This window comes from Pelodiscus sinensis, chromosome 5, assembly GCF_049634645.1.
Source record: "Pelodiscus sinensis isolate JC-2024 chromosome 5, ASM4963464v1, whole genome shotgun sequence".
NCBI classification, from domain to species: Eukaryota; Metazoa; Chordata; order Testudines; family Trionychidae; genus Pelodiscus; species Pelodiscus sinensis.
The window spans coordinates 58,702,218-58,722,765 of record NC_134715.1 but is presented as its reverse complement, the minus strand read 5'-3'; the positions used below and the strand labels follow the sequence as shown (position 1 = coordinate 58,722,765).

General features: G+C 40.3%; 1 long non-coding RNA gene across 1 annotated transcript; it reads left to right on the top strand.

Moving 5' to 3' along the window:
* Positions 1-9,652: 9,652 nt before the first annotated feature.
* LOC142829437 (uncharacterized) lies at positions 9,653-14,950 on the top strand. The gene is made up of 2 exons (XR_012903847.1): positions 9,653-9,780; positions 14,388-14,950. It is a non-coding gene; the product is annotated as an uncharacterized LOC142829437 (long non-coding RNA).
* Positions 14,951-20,548: the final 5,598 nt, after the last annotated feature.

The window sequence follows — 20,548 nt, the reverse complement described above, 5'->3', positions numbered from 1 at the left end:
CTACAGTGCCTGGCCAAGGCACCCTGTCACACACCTTTAAAATACTTTATTCTGCTGAAAAGCAATTTGTCAGTTGTGATGTGATATGCAACAAAACACAGGTGCTCCTCATTTTGGTATGTGTCAGACATTTTGATTGCCTCTGTCACAAAGGTGTAGCAAGTTACTCAATCTTTCTCTCCCAGCACTACCAAACAACCATAAGAGGGTTTTCCCCTCCCCTATTGGCAATGTGGTTCTGTACCATCCCTAAGAATAAGTTACACCTACCAGCCTGGAACCTTGCAGAAAATGTCAGTACTTTTGGATTCCAATGGCCAACGTGTAAAAAGAGCCTGATTTATTTGTTTCCTAGAAGTCTAGGCACTTTAAGTTTTGTGTATGAATTGTATATTTTAAAATGAAATCAAAATGGCACACACAACATAAAATATCAACATGTAACAAACTAATGGAATTAATCAACCAGCTGGACAACCAAATGCAGAAAAAGATAACCCATCACTTCTACAAACCTCAGTTCCTCCGTATCTCTGTCTTTCTCAAACACCCAGTTAAAACAGATGACCCTTTATTACCCAAGAACCTCTGGATGCCAACTGACAGAGGGTACTGGGGTACAGGGGCCCCTGAAGTAACTATAAGAATATCATATAGGGTCTCTATTGAAAGCCTGTGTCACATAAGACCTCTAGATAATACCTATCTGGAGGTCTGCTGTCCCCTGGCAGGCTGAGGGCTGGTTTCAGAGGGGCGGCAATGAACTGGCATTAGACTGGCTAGAGTCCAGGACAGAAAGCCCCAACCCCATTGCACCATGGAGCAGAAGTTCTGAGCTCTCACAGTACTTTTTATTTGAATCTCTAAGCTTTATGAAATGATTGTGTCTTTATTTTATAACTGAACTGAAGCATTGTGCATAATACAGGAGGAGTTTACCTAGGGGCAAGCAGCATTCAGACGCTCACAGCAAACCTTATGTTCTTCAGTGAATCAATCTCACCTCCTCCATAGAATCCAGCTGTAGCTTCCTACAGCTCCCCTTGACTGAAAACAGTTAACCCAAGCCAATGGGAACTGCAAGGCTCTGTGTCTGTGGAGCCTTTAAATATACAAAGTGGAACAGCCCATTAGCAGCTTTCCCAAAGTGGGCCCATGGCCCTCTTTGAGAAACAATGATCTAGAGATATTTCATATGCACTGTTGGCACCAAACACTAAGCATAAAATGATTTGATGTTGTGTGACTCAGAGATCTGGCCTTCTTTCAATCACTTCTTATATTCAGAAGCAGAGTTGCTTGCTTTTCAGCCATGTTGCCAAGATGAACAGCAACGCCTTAGCACACTGTGCTCTCAAACACATGAAGGAGTGAATGGCCTGACTGAATCTTTGGAGATCTGTTGATTCACAGAATTGAGCCAGGTGTGGAAATTGCCCTACACAATACTTGATGCAACACCATCAGTCATGGTCAATGTATCTGGCACAATTGTCTGCAGTAGACTATGCATGTTTGAGGCTTTAGAGTTCCACATTCTTGATGACAATTAGTTAAATAATTTGTACTGTTGTCAAAACTAAGAGTATGCCATGGTTATATAGCAAGCATATTAATATTATTAAGGCTTTCCTTTTTGTTTGCTGGAGTTAAGTCATGTGTCTTCTCAGAAGTCTTAGATTATTTGAGGGCACCTATAGTGATCTTTAGCTTTTAAATATAAAAGAAAGCTCCCTAACCTTGGTTTACTAGAAGCTGCAAATGAAGGACACAGAATGGATCATCTGATGATCACCTGTTCTGTTCATTCCTTCCAAAGCACCTGACATTGGCCATTGTAAGAAAACAGTGTATTCATCAGTCTGAGCCAGTATGGCCATTATTCTGTTCTAAGGACATCAGACGATATGGCCTCCCATCGGTTCTTCCCAATTGTATTGGTTTTATGGTTGGAAAACTCTTCAAATATTTTTACATACATTTTTGCATTTTCTCTTTCTGGGAGTTGTCTTTGCTGACAGATGTCCAAATTCAGATTGTTGTTGTACTGAGGAAAATTGGTAGAACTCTTCCGTGAAGATTTTCACCCCATTCCCCTCAGATTTGTAGCAATAAAAATCTACTGACGCATTTTCTCCTGTAGTAATTCTGCGGGACTGCGTGTCTGCACAATTCCTGTGCTTTCTTGCAAGAATTGGCAAAGAAGCAAAGGGAAGACATGCAAGGGGACGGGTGGTGGAGGGATGACCATGAATGCAGTTTTTTGAGGGGTGTACTATCACCCCAAACAGAGGCAAGGTATGATGAGCACATCGAATTATGAGCCAGCGCTCCCTGCCTCATTTCTGCAAGCTGAAAGAAGTTGCATCTGGGCTCCACTGACCTTGCAGTTGAACACTCCCAACTGCATCCTACTGCCAATTGGGTTTCTCTTCTGTGTGCTGGAAGCCTTCCTCTTTTCTGTGCTACAGTAAGTGCTAGCAGTGGGGTAAAGAGGCAGTGGGGAAGGAAGGGAAGTAGAATTAGGCAAGAGGAAGGAAATGTGGGAGTGAGGCATAGGTGTTGGAAGTACAGGTGCTAGTGGTGCTGCTGCCCCTATTGGCTTGAAGTGGTTTTCATTATGTACTGGGTTCGTAGTTTGGTTCTATAGCTCTCAGCATCCATGTTATACAAATTGTTCCAGCACCCCTGGCAGAGGGGATGATGCATGGGGCAGTGGGACGAGATGGGAGGGGGAAAGGGGATAGGGAAATCACAGGGGAAGTGGGAGCCTACCATGTCATATCCCCACAGCAGCAGCTGGGCTCTCCTATTAAGCAAGCCCATCGAACCTTGACAAGCCCTTCTTCGTATACCTGGAACCCTCCAATGAGCTCCTGTGTTTCCAGATCTCCCACTGAGCTGACTGCACCCAGTTGCCCCACACAGAAACCTCTCACCCCACACCTGGCTCACTCTTTCCACACTTGGTTCTTGCTCCTGCTGAGCTTGTCCACCCACAGCTGGCACACCTGATGCAGAGAGGCAGAGCTCCAGGGTGCTTGGGGGCTCTAGGTGCTCTGCACCATGTCAAGACGTAGCCTCACTGCCAAGTTCCTGCATGAGGGGAGGTGGGGGCTTCAGGTGATCTCCTACCTCAATGGAGCCAGTAGCCTGTGCTCCCCACTGCAATGCTGGAGCCACATTTATTTATTGACAAATATAATTTGCAGAAATACTGCAGAATTTTAAAATATTGTGGCCATAATTTGGAGGGAGGGTTTTTTTGGGGGGTGCAGAATTGCCACGGAAGTAAGCAATGTTCCTTTAAAAGCTGTGAAAAGCAAATCACAGTACATGAGATCTTCATGTAAGGATCATTCAGTATGGGAAGTAAAGATGAATTATCGTTAAATATCCATATGCCAAAACAACTAAACATATGTGAATGTTTGCATCCAGAGGGGTCAGTCTCAGAGATTTGGAATCTAAACCTGCACCTCTGTTTCACTGACTTCAGTAGGAGCAAGGCCTTACAGAGGTTCTGACTTATAATTCAATCTACAGAAATGTTAAGTTAATTGTTTCTTTCATTATATGAGTAAGTATAGAATGTGCTCTTAAATAGGTTGCCAAAGTGCAGCTTTATAAATTCCTTAAGTGATTTATCCAGCATGAGAAACTTATTCAGGGCCAAAAAGCATTTGCTTGCCCCAAACTCTTGTCTTTATGTTGGAAGATTTTACTGGTGACGCTGAACTGGCTTTAAACTTGGTGTATAAACATAGCATCCAGGATCAATATCACCCAATTAAAAAATGTAACAGATTGCACACTACCATATTATAATGGAATTCACCAATATAATTATGTTTGAAAGGCAATATCCTTAAAAATCCCCCCTTTTTTTTGGTTGTTCTTGCTTATTTTCTACTTAAAGGAAAATTCTTTTGGAAAGTTTCCCAGCAAAATCCATCACACCATTCTTTGGCTAAAACTCACAAAAAATACAAGCAAAACCAAAGTAAATGCATGTAACATGTGTACATGTATCTACATGAAAACTTGTCTCATAGAAATATTATAAATGTAAAGCTCACTGGCTAAAGAGATTTTGTCCCAGCTTTACTTTATAGATTTTATTGACATAAGTACTGATGACCAAGTCAAGTTTGAAGGAAATCAATGGAGCAGTTTTAAAGTTACGAGTGTCAGTTATTCATGCATATGCTTTACAGGTTGAACCTCTTTAATCCAGTGCCCTCGGGACCTGACCAGTGCCAAACCAGAGGGAGGTCAATATTGTCTAGCATCTTTACTAACATTTCCACTGTTTACTAGGCTCTTAGCAAACATTTAGGGGGTAAATTAGAGCTAAATACAGCAACGAACACTGACAGCCAGGACTAGTGGCTGTAAGCAAACTTTATGGGGCCATGGGAAACTTGGCCACACCCATGGTAAGTGGGCATTCGACTAACTAAAATAATGCTGAACCATGGATGTTGCTGGACCAGAGAGTGCCAGACTAGAGGTCTCATTTTATAAATGGCTTACACAGGATTAATAAATTAAGACTATTTTGAACATGTTACAGACCTGAGTAGTATGTTATGGACAGTTTGAAGTACATCAGGCGAAGTTGTTATTGTTATTATAGGTATGTAAAGAAGTATTTTCAACACTAGTGCACCCACGTGGTTTAGGATTCAATGTTGCAGAAGATTTTATCTCTGATGTCCTCTTGTCACCATCAGTCTTTGTGCACCACTCTGCTTTCTGGCTGAAAGGTGGCTAGTCCAAACTTCTCCCAGGGTAACCAAGTGTTTAAATGTAGTCTGTGGCACTTCAGCACTTCACAAGTGCCAGTTTTACCGTCTACCCCCTGTTGCTTCCTTCCCAAAGAACTGTTGTCTGCTGAGCTATCACCTGATCAACTCTTCATCTCACCTTCTCTGGCTGCCAAGTAACTCCCTAAATACAGCCCAGGTGAAGTGAATATGACTAACGGGGCCTTTTAACCCCTTCTTTTTAATATTGGTAGTTTTTTAGTGTGAGGTAGTTGGTCTCATATTTCTATTTTGAGTTAAAGATGATTAATATTTCTTAAATAAAAAATTGTTGCGCCAATCATGGTAAACTAAGCCAGAGCTTATGAACAGGAAGAAATGTTATTACTGTAGTATTATCCAAGAAAATGTCACACACACATAATTTTTAAAAGCCATATACAGTTAAACCTTTGTTATCCAGCACTCTGTTAACAAGAAAACTTTGTTAACCGGCATTGCCCCCAGCCACAATACTGTTACATCTTCAGGTGCACAGGCCTGGCTTGGTTTACCATGATTGGCACAACAATTTTTTATTTAAGAAATACTAATGATCTTTAACTCAAAATAGAAATGTGAGACTAACTGCCTCGCACTAATAACTACCAATATTAAAAACTTGAGTTATATTATTATTGTCCACTGGTTTTTCCTAGGTTGATGGGACCCTCAGATAACCGGAATTTGTAGATAACCAGAATGCCCTAATCCCCCAGCGTGCTGGATAACACAGGTTTTACTGTATTGTGTTCATGCATTGAACAAGATATATAGGCACCTGTCCTCATTTTCTTTTCTGAAAGTGTAAATAGAAGAGACTCACCCCTTGTGTCCAAAACCAAACCCTTTCAGAAATCAACTCATTTCCAGGAATATATACTATTAATAACCATGGAAACTACATTTGGGCATATTCTTGCTTTCAGAAACTATAAACATATAACTCTAGCTGACATCATTTGAAGTTATATGGTTGTATGAGAGTGCAGAATTGAGCCCACTGAAAATCAAAGCTCAGATGGCTCCCTTTGCCCACCATTATGAATACATTTGTTCTAGTTACACTACCAAAGCATCTTCCTTTAACTGCTCTTTTCTTAAATGCTTCTTGATTCATACCACAGTCTACACAGCTGTCAGCTACCTGCTAGACATATGGAGCCATAGGCCCTTAGGGTGAAACATCTTAAAATCCACAAGATGTTCATTTCTGGAGGCTGGAACTTTCAGAGGGCACTGTCATCTAGACTCTATCTAGATCCAATGAGCATGCCAACCTGCACTGTAATACTGGATTCCTAAAATTTATCACGTATCTGCTAGCTAAATAATCCTAACCAAAGGGCTTTTTTTCCCCAAAGACATCCACTATTATGGTAGAATTTTGGCACAATAGTTAGGAAATTATTTCAGTCCTTAGGATAAAAAATATGAACAACTCCGGGTATCTGTGCTATTTTGGAAAATGTTTCCTCAGACAACCCCAGAAACCCCATTCCACAAAAAAGCGCTATCATTACCGTTAACATAAACTCAGTTTATGGACAAAAAGTTCTTATTTTTTGCTGTGAAATGGAAACATCAATTTTATTTGTTCCAGTTTGTGACTGTATTAGTTATCATAGATATGTAGAGTCAGTTACTATATGAGCTTCATTTATATAGGACCAAATCCTGAGAGGGAGCTATCTAAGCAAAGAGTAGAATTTGGCTCATAAACATGTCCTTTTCATCTAATAAGATACCAAAAATCAAGGAACTGTGAGAAGTAACTGTGCATTGCCTGATTCTCTTTATTATAGTGACTACAGACATAGCAACAGAACCAGTTTCATTTGATTTATTACCAATTATCATTTTGGCTTGTGAAATGGGTCTGGAAATAAATCTATCAACCAGTTACTAAGGTGCATGGGAGATATCTGAAGAATTTTTCATGTCAAGCAACTAAACTAAATTAAAAATGACCTTCTTGATTCCACAAAGCACTCAAGAACACTCTTAATTTTAAGAATAAGCAAAATATTTTCACATAATCAGAATCTTGGGGCCCTTTTATTATAGGCGTTTTCATAAAAAACAAGTGCTCCCAAAACAAGACAAAAACCCACTCAGGTGAATTTTGCCCAACCACTTATATGTTGGGGGGAAATGACTTTTTTTTTTTAGCATTCAAGACATTTTTCGTATTTGAGTGCCAAAAGTATATAGTGAATGCTGTAGTCTTTAATGTTACTGTAAATGTTAATGGAAATGCAGTTTATCATGCAGGGGATTGGACTAGCTGATCCCTTGAGGTCCCTTCAATTTTTATAATTCTATTAACATTTTTTCTTTGTCATACACAGAAGTTGGAGAAGCAGTTCGTCCAAACTTCCCCTCAGTTAGTTTTCATAATCTGTGAAAATGTTTTCACAAAGAAAAACAAAGATCATATTACAGTACATCAGAATAGCCCATCAACTTGTTAATTTACAGAACCATAGCAGTAGTGTAGGTTTCCATAATTACTTTGTTTTGATGAGGTGGGAAAACTTGTTTACCCCTGTGATTCTGATAGCTATTCTGTTGATAGCACAACTCCTGGTAAGTCACCCATGCCTTACAGGTCTTAATATAGGAACCAGACATAAGGCAGGCCACTGACCCTCTGATAGGGGGTTGGGAGTGAGCTAATGACTCCCATGAAAATAACAAAGCCTACATTCTACATGGTATGAAATTCATGAGCATTTATATTATTTCACCTAACAATTTTTGCAAAACATCTCATAATAAGGATGACCTAATTCCACAACAACCATTTCTTTAAGCTTTTTTTCATGATCCAAACAACCTAACATATAGAATAAAACAAATATAACAGTGAAAGTTCAAGGAGTCCTGGCAAGAGTTGTGACACACTAAGTACTCAGTTTTAATTTTATTATTTCCATGCCTAATCATGTATAATGTAGGGGGGTTTTGTCATTCAGCATTAAAGAACACACTGTCCTCTCCCTTTGTGCTTAGAATAACTTTTTTTCATGCTAACAGATTTTCCTTTTCTTTCAGAATAGTTGTCAAATGCATGTGCTAATGGATCTGACATCAGTGCTCTAGAAAGAGGGAGACTCATTTTTACCCTTGAAAATAGTCTTATTATTGAAGATATGCTTTAGTCTTTGCAAGGTATATAAGCATTTTAGTATATTTTGGTATGTAAACAAATTTAGGTCCAAATGTTTAAGCACACGAGTAATCTTACTGACATTAAGAGGACTGCTAATAGGAACTATAGACAAAGGAATCAGACCAGTGAAGCTTAATTTTGGTACCCAGAAAGGTAACAGAGCAAACAAACAATCAATCTGTAAGCACCTGGAAGACGAGGTGATAAGTAACAGTCAGCAGATTTATCCAGAACAAAATATGTCTAACCGATCTTACATGCTTCTTTGACAGGGTGAAAAGCCTTGTGGGAAACAGATTATGTGAGATATCTCGAATTTAGAAATACCTTTTATGCTATCTCACATGCTCATCTCATGAACATATTAGGAAATATAAACTAGAGGAACCAACTATAAAGTGGGTGCATAATGTTTGGGAAACCATACTTAGGGTACGTCTACACTGCATGCTTATTTCAAAATAAGCTATTCTGAAAGAAATACTCCAAAACAGCTTATTTTGAAATAGCACATCTACACTACAGGGAAGCCTCAAAATTAGTCTGAGGCAGGCTTCCTTAATGTGGACACACTACCTTGACTTAGAGCCCCAGAAGGCACTGGGGAGTAATTAGTCTGAATGGCCCTGGGAAGGATCATCCACACTACAGCTATTTCAAAATAGCTGTTTCAGAATAGGCATTATTCCTCATGGAATAAGCCTTCCATTACTTCAAAATTATTTTGAAATAAAGGAATTGCTGTGTAGATGCTCACATTGTTATTTCAGAATAAGGCAGTTATTCCGAAATAACACTGCTGTGTAGACGCACCCTCTGAATATTTCTCTATGGTTCATCATTAAACTGAAAGGTATATCAAGTGAGGTCCCACAGAGATTTGTCCTGGTTCTTTTAACCAGCCCTCAAGCTTCTGCTAGGAAGCAAGGTTGGGGACTTGCCCTGCTCTGCATGTACCATGGCATCACACATCTCCTGTAAGTAGTGGTATGTCCCCCCTCCGGCTCCTATACATGCTTTGCATGCTTCCCCCACCACAGGCACCACCCCCGCAGCTCCCATGGGCTAGGAAACATGGCCAATAGGAACTGCAGGGGCAGTGCATTTCACTTCTAGGAGGTAAGTGCCATCTTGTGCCTGTACCCCTGAGACCCTCCTGACCCCAACCCCCTTCCTTAGCTTTTATCACCCTCCTATCCTCCAAACTCTCCAATCCCAGCTCAGAGCACCCGGCTGTATCCCAAACCAATCACCCCCAGCCCCACCCCAGAGCCTGCAACCTATTCCAGAACCTCAACCAGTACTGCCCCAGCCCATAACCACCTCCCACTCACTGAATGCTTTAGTTCTAATCTGGAGCACCCTCCTGAACCCCAAATCTCTCAAACTCAGGCACACTCCAGAGCCCACACTCCCAGCCAGAACCCTCAACACCCCCACACTCCAACTCCCCACTCAAAGTCCCCCTCCCTCCTTCTGAACTCCTCAACCCCATGACACAAATATGCAAATGAAGTGTGGGAAATTCAAATCCCAGTTTCATTTGCAATTTCCAAGTGTCTAATTTATATCCCTCTGTCAAAAGAGGGATGTAAACTAGACACACCCTCAGAACTGCTTGATACTTCATTCACAGGAAGATAAAGCCATAAGGCGGAGATCTATAGTCCTAAAGTAGATTCACCCTAAATATGAACAGTGGACTATAACCTATGGACTAATTCTGAAAGAACTCTTTGAAACTACAAAGTTCACCATCTGTACTATAAATCTAATCTCGGAACTGTGCTTACGTCTGTAAGTATACTGATCTTTTAACCAATAGTCTCTGTTTTCATTGTAATAATTTTTAGTTTAGTTAATATAATTGGCTATATTTAATTTTTTTATTTAAAAATGTTTTGCCCTACTTCTCCATTTAAAATTTTCAAGACAGTTTACACGATTTTAAAATACAATATACACAAAAATAAAATAAAAGACCTGAAAGGGCTACAAAACCTACAAAGACACACCGAGAGAAGGGGTGCGCACACACACCATCTTCAAGTACTTAATAGGTTTCTATAAAGAGGAGGATCAATTCTTCTCCTTATCCACTGAGATCAGGACAAGAAGTAATAGACTTAAATTACGACAAGTGAGATTGAGTTTAGATGTTAAGAAAAAAAATTTACTGTCAGGGTGATTAAGCAGTGGAACAAATTAGGTTCCTAGGGAGGTTGTGGAATCTCACTCTTCAGAGGTTTTTAAAAATAGGTTAGATAAATACTGGTCAGGAATGGTTCAAATGATACTTAGCTCTGCCCCAGTGCAGGTGATAAGACTATATGGCTGTCAAAATCTCTTCTAATCTTATATTTCTATGATTTTATGTGCTTAAAATTAAGTGTATATTTCAATGCTTTGTTGGATTAGGTTTTAACTCATTTATACAGATTAAATATGGTTTGGTATGTAGAAGTCAAAGGGAGTTTTCTAGGCAGCTGCAGGACTGGGACTTTAGTTTGCCAAACCAACTGTGTGCTATGTGCAGTGTATTTGTAGCTGAGTTCAACTTAGGATATGAGATAGTATTTTTATTAGACCACTTCTGTTGCCGAGAGAGAAGCTTTAAAGCCACACAGAGCTCTTTGTCAGCTTTAGGAAATGTATCCCCAAAGTCACAGCAAAATGTACGGTGGAACAGATATTTTAGCATAAAGTAATTAGCACATACCATAAAGGAGCATTCAAGGTAGAGTGGTCTGCTAACATCTCCAAAGCCATAGGCCAAAAAGAGAGGGTTAGTGAGTGCCAGATAATTGTAATAAATCATAAATGTTGTGTCTTTGTTCAGTCCATGATTTTAGTATAAGTTGGTCCAATTAAAGACATTACCTCTCCCAGCCTGTTTCTCTAACAACATGCTGTGCCAAAGAACTAGAACCTTGTTGTTCCAAACACTTCAGGAACAGAGGTTGCTGGTAATTCTGAAATGCAGGCATCTCTGAACAAAACATTATAATTCTCTATAAAGTTTACAAGTGAACATCACTTAATATAGTTTTGAAATTTGACTATACAGAAGAAAAAGGCTGTTTTCAATTATCTCAATTTAAATGAAACAAGCACAGAAACAGTTGTATTACCTTATCAATTTTTTTCTTTTAAACTACTAAAAAAAGGGAGAGAGAGAGAAAGTTTGCATTTAACATAGTACTGTACTTGCTTTTGTCATTCTTCAGTCTCTGCTCTGCCTGACTGTGTACTTCTAGTTTCAAATTATGTGTGTGGTTGACCCGTCTGTTCATAACTGAAGTTAGGGGGTATCATAATTGGCTTTTCTGTAGCATATACAGCTGAAATAGTATATACATGATGCACCAGTCAATTAAGTATTTGCTGAAGACTATCAAATTAGTGCATTGTGTTTTATATAAATAAACCAATCATGTTTAATGACATTTATTTTTGTTATAAAAAATATACTAACGATCTTGCTTAGCTAAAGAGAAAATGAAGTATAGCACTTAAAGATGTTATTTTTATACCCTGGTGAAAGTCTATGGGAAAATATATAGTCGTCCCAATAAAAAAGTAGTGAAGATGGTCTGTAAAACTACCAGTTTACACTATATGCAGTGCAATCATGCATTCAAGGGCCTATTCTGTCCTATATGTAAGGGTAACTTTCATTAACTTTAATGGTAATTACTGGTGCAGGTCAAGGGAACTGCAAGTATTTTCAAGTCAGTTGCTAGATGAATAACCTAGAAAATAAAAAAAAGTCTGCCACCTTTCTTTTCCATCTCTTTTCCACTACATGCACCTGTGAGTTGCATCTAGCAATTAAGACAAGATTTTTATTTCAGCTGTTTATTGTAGAAAGATAATACAAATAAACTGATATATTTTCATTTAAGAACTCTTTCTTTTGGCCCCTTGAGCTTTGTAAAGCGCCAAGTCCTTATCAGCAGTATAAAAGGATTTTTTTTTTATTTTTGTCTTTTAAAACAAAGTAGCTTTAATTGTTTGTATTTTAACAGTTAAAAGAACAGCAATTGGGTTCTTCTACTTAGAGGTAAACAAACAAAAATATATAAAGTAGTTTAGACAGAATCTTTATTTGAAGATAATGGCAATTCCCCCAAATTGGTCATCTTATACTTGCCTTTTTCCTCTATATATTTCTCTGGTATGCAGCTCTAGTAAAGGAAGTCAAAAGAATCAGCTCCTGACACAAATGTCTTACACTTACATGGTTTCTTGAATTAGCTAAGCATCAATTCTTCAGATTAAAGCAATTACTATTAGCACCTGTGCTTCTAGAAACTAACCCTGACACCGGTGGGACTCTCAAAGCTTTCACTAGCTCAGTGAGCTAGAATTCTCTGGGAGCTATTAAACTTGGGCCTTTCATGAGAACATTATGTTGCTGATGTGACAAGAGAGGAATTTAAATGACCATTCCTTTAGCATTTGTACAATAATTCAGTCTCTTCCTGTGAGGAACTAAAGCATTCCCCTTACTCTTAGTAAAAGCATAGGTTTTCATTAATTATAACAGGTAAGACTGAGACTTTGGGGTGGATTTTTGGTTGGTTGGTGACATTCCACTGATAGCAAGTTATAGTAGCTGAAGATCGGCCTCAAAATGTGTTACTTTGATGGAGTGTGAGCGAGAGCCGTGTAGCAGCATTACTGAAGGAGCAAACCAAGGAAGAAAGTAATGCTTGTAATCAGGGGCGGATATAGTGCAGGGCGAACGGGGCGGCCGCCCCGGGCCTCGCGCTTCAGAAAGCCCCGCGCATGCGCCGTGGCACCGCTGCGCATGCGCATGGCCTCACTGCGCATGCGCCATGGCAAAGGGGGGGCCCTGCGGAATTATGCTGCCCGAGGCCCTGCAAAACAGTCATCTGCCCCTGCTTGTAATTATTCTTTTGGGTTTCCTTCCGGCTACGTCTAGACTGGCATGATTTTCTGCAAATGCTTTTAACGGAAAAGTTTTCCGTTAAAAGCATTTGTGGAAAAGAGCATCTAGATTGGCATGGATGCTTTTCCACAAAAGCACTTTTTGCGGAAAAGCGTCTGTGCCAATCTAGACGCGGTTTTGCGCAAGAAAGCCCCAATCACCATTTTCGCGATCGGGGCTTTTTTGCGCAAAACAATACCGCGTTGTCTGCACTGGCCCTCTTGCGGAAAAGCATTTGTGCAAGAGGGCTTTTGCCCAAACAGGAGCAGCATAGCATTTCCGCAAGAACACTGACAATCTTACATGAGATTGTCAGTGTTCTTGCGGAAATTCAAGTGGCCAGTGTAGACAGCTGGCAAGTTTTCTGCAAAAGCAGCTGCTTTTATGGAAAAACTTGCCAGTCTAGACACAGCCTCCAAGTTTTTTGACTGCATGAACAACAGATTATCCCCCCACTTCATGTTAACTCAGCTAGTTTCTTCAATCCATTGGGGGTAGGCGGTAGTCTAGGCTTTGACTATTTCCCATCTGTCTGTCTATGCAAAGGGAGTAGCAGCTCTGCACAGTCTGCTCTTCCCTGACTTACGATAAAGACTATTGAGAAAGGGGACCTTATATTCTCAATAAACCTTATATTCTATATTAGCAATCTTTCCCACTGAGAAGAACCTGAAATTATATAGTGAAAAGTGTAGTTCCAAACAAAATGTACTGCACAACTTTGTTTTACTTTTAGCTCCACTAAATTAGCATTAAATTTTATTGCTCACCTGGCCTATGAATGGCTATGTCCGTCACAATTTGTAAGACAACCCTTACTCACTTGGCAGCAAGTTCAGTCTTTATTATGAGTTCAAGTCAGCTCCACTGAAGTCAAGGAAAGTTTATTTTCCATTGTTTTTAGTGGTAATTAAACCAGAGTCGCTGATTTTAAAGAAGTCATATTGTTATAGGAAGACTTGCAATGTTAAGGGTTATAAAAAGAATTAATTCACGAGTCCTGTAATCCAATATCTTTAAATTGATGCTAGGACTGGAAATAAAATATACATTTTCAACAATGACAGTAATTAACCATTAGAATAATCTATCAAGAGTCATTGTTGATTCTTCCTCACTGACAATTTTAAATCAAGTATGGAATTTTCTACAAGGAGTTATTTTGGGGAAGTTTTATGGCCTGCGGTATATAGGAGGTCAGACTAGATGTGAGAGAGGTCCCTATAGGCCTCAGAATCTATGAATCCTTTAACTGAACAGAGCAAAGCTACTGAGTGATGCAATGCTTTTTTACACAGTATGGTATCATGAATTAGTTCTTTCAGTTACTGTTGAAATTGCAAGATTTCCTATAATAATGTGAAACCTGTTCCAATAAAGATAAATGGCTTTCAAGAACTTAAATTATCTGCTCCAGTGTCTGTTCTTAAATAGAAAATCTTCGATACAGGTGAAGCCTCTGTGATTCAGGACTCTCTGCTCCAGTAACATCCATGGTCTGGAAGGACCATGGAAGTTGTGGGACTATAGAACCCCAACAGCAGAAATTGCTGGCGGCTTGGAGACCAGCAGAGCAGTGGAGCCCATGGAACATCAGAGCCTGCAGCCGGTACAGAAGCTGGAGGGGAGATTGGAGCTCATGGAGCAGTGAAGCCTACAGCCGGTGGAGCCGCCAGGAACTCCGGAGCCTGCCACAAGGTCGGCAGGGCCACCAGGAGCTTCACAAGGGCTGTCACAAAGGCAGTGGGGCTGCCAGGAGTTCCAGCAGTGCTGCTGCAGCTTGCAGGACCAGGAGGTAGGGGAGAGAAGGCTGAGGAGAAGAGCCCTGGTGGCTGGGGAGAGAAGTCCTGCTGGAGGCTGGCCCTCCCCTCCCCCCATCACAGACCTCCCTGGTCCTGAAAACTCCCTTGTCTGGGATGGGTCAGGTCGAAGGAGCTGGAACAGAGAGGACCAACCTTATGTTCTTATGTTCTAACCTGTATTATACGAAATAAATTGTAACTTGTTCTGGTACCTTATTCTCCACTCACAGAATGCAGGCAGTTCCCAATGACTGTAAAGAATTGTGGAAGTGTAGGGCTGGAAGGGACCACAGGAAGGCTATGTCTACAGTTGTATCTTCTTGCGTGAGTAATATGCAAATGAGGCTAAGCGTGGAATATCGCCGAGCCTCATTTGCATACCTAGTGAGCCACCATTTTTTTCAGAAGAGGTTCTTGCGCAAGAAGGAGCTGTCTACACTGAAAGTAATTTTTGCGGAAGAGGCTCTTATGCAAGAAGGAGCTGTCTACACTGCCCCTTCTTGTGCAAGAAAAACCCTCTTGCTCAATGCCATTACACCTATTACTTTGCAGGAAGAACGGCATTGTGCAAGAGGGTTTTTCTTGCACAAGAAGGGGCAGTGTAGACAGCTCCTTCTTGCGCAAGAGCCTCTTCTGCAAAAATGGCGGCTCATTAGATATGGAAATGAGGCTCGGCAATATTCCACGCTTAGCCTCATTTGCCTAGCTCTGGTGCAAGATCGTGCCAGTGTAGACATAGCCGAAGTGTTCTAGTCAGTTTCCCATTCTGAAGCAGGATTTAAGTGTACATAATACATCCCATTCAGTGGGAATTATATGTAGTCACTGGAGGGACAATCATAACTAGAACATCTTAGAGCAGGGCAAGGGAGGGAAGGATGGACAAATACCAGCCCACGGGCCAGATTCAGTCTGCCACGGTTAACTCCTGATGGTACCCCACTGCTATATTTACCTGCACAGCTGCAGGTACCAGCAACTGCAGTTCGCAATGGCCACAGATCGCCATTCCTGGCCAATGGCAGCTGCGGGAAGTGGTGTCCCACTCCCATTAGCAGGGAACAGCTAATGGGAGCTGCAATAGCTGATACCTGTGCCCATGCAAGTAAATATAGCGGTGGCAGCCCATCAGGGACTAACCCTGGCAAAATGCCACCATATTATTGCCCACCCTGTGTTAGAGGACCTGTTCTTTTTCATCATCTTTCATTCAGTCTGTCCAAGACACTCACTCTCTTTCTCTTTGCATGTTGGACTTCTAAGACAGCAAGGCAGAAGTTGCATGGCAGTTGTCCATGTGGAGTTTTTCTTCACAATTGGTAAAGCAATGTGTTCTCTGTTCTCACAGTCAATTCTGACAATATAAAATATGATCTTGTGTCCATCATACAGGCCATGAACTCTGAGCTGGGTAAGGAAAAGTTCAGCTTCTGAGCATTCTCAGCTCCACAGGGGCAAGATATGGAATTTCAGAGGCTTACGTTGCCAAATTTTAGATAAATGGAAACGTAGGATCTGACTAATGGGTTTTGCAGGCATGTAATACAGGTATTTATATGGGTCACAGATCGTTTAAAATGTCTCAAGGGGGGCTCTTTCTAGTTACTTTTCAAAGCCCCATAATGATTTAATAAAATAAATGGAATATCAGTATCTTATTTGATTTTGCTCAAGACCTTGTTTAGTAGCTTGGTAAATCCAAAGGGACATGAGACTGCAGATTAACTAAAATTTTTCCCAACAAGAAAATTTAGCAACAACAGTTTCCTAATTCTTGTCAAGATACTCGTGTGCATCCTTCCAATTAAACTAACACGTCTTTAGACAGTTGTCATCATACTGATAAGGTATGTCATCAGCCTACAACACGGGAATTTAAAATTGCACATGTAACCTGATTCTTCTGGCTGTACAGCCGAATCTCATGTCACAGAAATCAGTCTTATTGGAGACAGTGCATAGAGGAAAAACATGAGAATTATACTTTAACGATAGTTAGTTTTTGTTCTTTAAATGACATTATGAGTAGTTTTTACTGTTTCTTTTGCTTCAGTAGCCATTGTTCCTTGATTTCTCAACTCCTACATGATTATTCTGCTTTAGATTATTTACTAGGCATTTTTACTTTGATAGGAATAGTTCTAGATGGATATATTTAAGATGGAATTTATATTATGCCATATGTATGTGCTCTACCAATTTCACATTTCCATGAGGCACTTACTATATTCTTAGCTTTGATCCAGAAAGATCATCTCTTCTTGTCAGTTTCTCATTTTTGTCAAGGGTCAGACCAAGAATAAATGACACAAAAGGCTCCAACAGGTGAGAAATAATTTCCATATGGAGATTACATCTCACTTCAATGTTTTCTAAGTCATGAAGGTCGACATCTTTCATATATTTCAAAGCCACAAAGGACCACTGTGATCATGTAGGACATAGGACCTCCCAAAGTAATTACTGCAGCATTAATCTTTTAGAAAAACATCCAATTTTGGTGTGAAAACTGCTGTTATTTTGGAGAATCCACCATGACTCTCAGTAAGCTTTTCCAATAGTTAATTACTCACTATTAACTCCCCCCCCCCCCCACACACACACCAGTATACAGGTTGGACCTTGCTATTTCAGTGCCCTTGGGACCTGACTGGTCCCAAATTAGGGCATTTACCGGACCAGAAGAGGTCCCTCCTCTCTTGATCTGGGCTCCCACTGGATTAGGGCTCCAGTCTGCTGCTGCTGCTGCCCCAGACTTCCCAAGCTCTTTAGATGCTACTGGTCCTGCTGCTTCTGGGGCCAGAGCTCTGCACCTGCCTGGCTCTGCAGCCGGGGCTGGAACTCTGCAGCCAAGGCCAAAGCTCTCTGGCTGCAGCTTGGACCAAAACTCCATGTTGTGCCACCTGACCCCCCACCACACATACACTGGGCTCCCAGCTGAGTCACTGGTGCCCCCATAGGCACTCCTGCCCTGCCCCCACACCTTCCTGTTCCTGGGCTCTGTGGTCCAGGAACATCCATGATCAGTCCCGGACCATGGATGTTCCTGGACCAGGGAACCCCAGCTAAAGGAGGTACAACCTGTATTTTATTTCCAGACTGAATTTGTCTAGCTTCAACTTTTAGCCGCAGAATCACATTGCATCTTTCTCTCCTAAATTGAAAAGCCCCCTTATTAAGTATTTGTTGCCAGGTAGCAAGTCACTCTTGAATCGTATCTTTGTTAAGCTAAATAGATTGGGCTCCTTGTATATACCTCAGTAATTCATGTTTTCCCATGCTTTAATCATTCTCATTGCCGTTCTCTGAATCCTCTCCAATTTTTCAACAGGATTTTTGAATTGTTGACACAGGAAATTCCAGAAGCAGTCACACAAGTCCCAGGTAGAGTTAAAAAATAGCCTCTCTACTAGAGATTCCCCAGTTGAGGTATTGAACAATCACATTAGTCAGCATGACACTCAGATTCATGTCTCCCATTATCATGCAGCTTTTGTTCCCCTATATATACACAGCAGTCTAAGGAGCTGGTCATTTTGTTCCCTAGTATAGACACCAACTAATCCCCCAGCTTGTGCATTTATCTTTTATGATACTGATCTACAATTATTCAAGAGCATCTGCTTCTGGGTTGACAGTGGCTCCAAAACAGGCAATGCCATTTTTGATAGAGTGCCTCTCCTCCTCTCCTTTTAGCCATTAGTCCTTTATAAATAGGTTATAAATGTTGGTTTTAACATGCTCATCATAAGACTCATTCCACCTGGCTTCAGTAAAACCAAACTAGATCAAATTTATGCTAAAAAATAAGCACTTCTAACTTTTCTATTTGTTACCTAGATTCCTACCATTGAATAGACAATTAAATAATTTCTTCTCTTTGTGTCATATTGTTCCATGATTAATGCTTTGCTCAATATCTCAATTTTGAGGTAAATTAGTGTTCCTACCATTTTTCTTTTTATACCTTCCACTTTCATTATTAGTTTAATGCTTTCTGGACACTTCTAGCCAGTCTGTCACTAGAGAATTTGGTGAGTTGCTGAGCTGGACTATCTAAGCAACACAGTCTCTATTCATTATAAAACATGGGCAGCTGTTCCACAAAACCATAGCCCTCCATCTAGCTAGCAATTATAGAATAAGACTGTTTGGACATTCTTCTTCAGCATACTTATGAGTTCCCTGAAATCATCTGTGAGAAATCCTGTGATGCAATGTCCATTAGGACATTAGGCTAGACTGTGGGGGGGGGGGGGGGGATTGGGGATACCAGAGGTATCCTGAAAAAACTCCACAGCATCCCGGGAACGCGTTTGCTCTTCCACTTTCTTTTGCAGAAGAGCAAACATGCTCATTTGGAAGCCCCTGTATTCATTCTACGAGGAAGAAGGGGGCTTTCAAAAGAGGGTTTTTTCCCATCCTTTGGCCCAGTCTAGACGGACCAAATGTCAGAAAAGCCTCTTCTGACAAAAGTATCAGAAAAAGCTACACAAAATGCGAAGCACATTTTGCATAGCTTTTTCTGACAAACAGATGTAGTCTAGACATACCCTTAATGTCAATACAAACCATTGCTAATGGAGCCTTGTCCATCCAACTTCAGAAGCCTATGCTGGCGAAGTAGTGGATTGTGGGGGGGGATATAAGAGAAGGCATTAACCACATTTCTTCCCTTAAAATAGTTTTTTCCATTCAGTGTGCATGGTTATTCCCTAGTATATTATGAAGTCTCAACCTTTCAGACAATATATTTTATTTTCCTCTCTTTGGAGGCCCACAACTACTGGAGAGTACCTTCTTCTGAGATAGTACTCTTTTCAAAGTTGTTTTGTTCATATGTTTCCAGAAAGGTTTATGGATCAAGGATCACATCATCATGTCTTTGGTTATTCAAGACTTACAATTCTATTGGTATTTTTCATTTGTTAGAGAGTGAACCAGGGAAAAACTTCAGACACAAGTGCTGTAGAGATATTCATTATCAGTCATCTTTAAAGTGAAGAAATAATTAGCAAGAAGAAAATAAAAACTTTTGGAATTTTATTAAATTGGAAGTCAGTTCTGTGACCTTTCTTTAACAATGACATTATAATGAGGAGTCTGTCCTAGTGGTCATTATTTACTAATCTTTGATATAATGCCAAAAGTAACTGTTGATATGAGCTGAAATGTGCTGCTGGACTTTTGGAACTGTACCCTTGTGGTTAAGATGCATGAATGCTTAGGAAATGTTATAAAGGGAAAAAGTTATAAGATTTGAAAAATCTTCCAGCAAAATTCCACCATCACAGACTCAAATTACAAATGTTCTTGAAATCCATGTAGATAAATGAATGTAAAATTACTTCTTTAAGGTTACTGAATGTGTAAATTAATAGATATTTTTCAGCATAATTACACCTATTCATGGCATTCTTTGCTTTCAGGTTGTAAAGACAGATGACTGGGCAAGGCGCTTTGCCTCATGTAGAGGCAACAAACACAGAGCCCATAGAATCCTCACAAAAGATCACCATAAAAGCTAAACACAAACAAGGATTGCTCAAAAATACCAACTGCTCAATATGCCCCACAATTGCCAGCATCAGTTTCTTCTTTAGGCAACTCACTTTATAACCTTCCCAACCCTCTGTCTGTATCCTGATAAACAAAACTCTTCGACAGCTTTGTGACAAAATAAACCCCTTCCGTTGGCTGTAATGATTCTTTTCCTCAAAACTCAGTCAATTTTAAAATAGAACTCAGAATACAGATTTGTGAAAGTTTAAAAGGTCAGCCACCTTATCCTGGGTGAGAAGGTCAGACT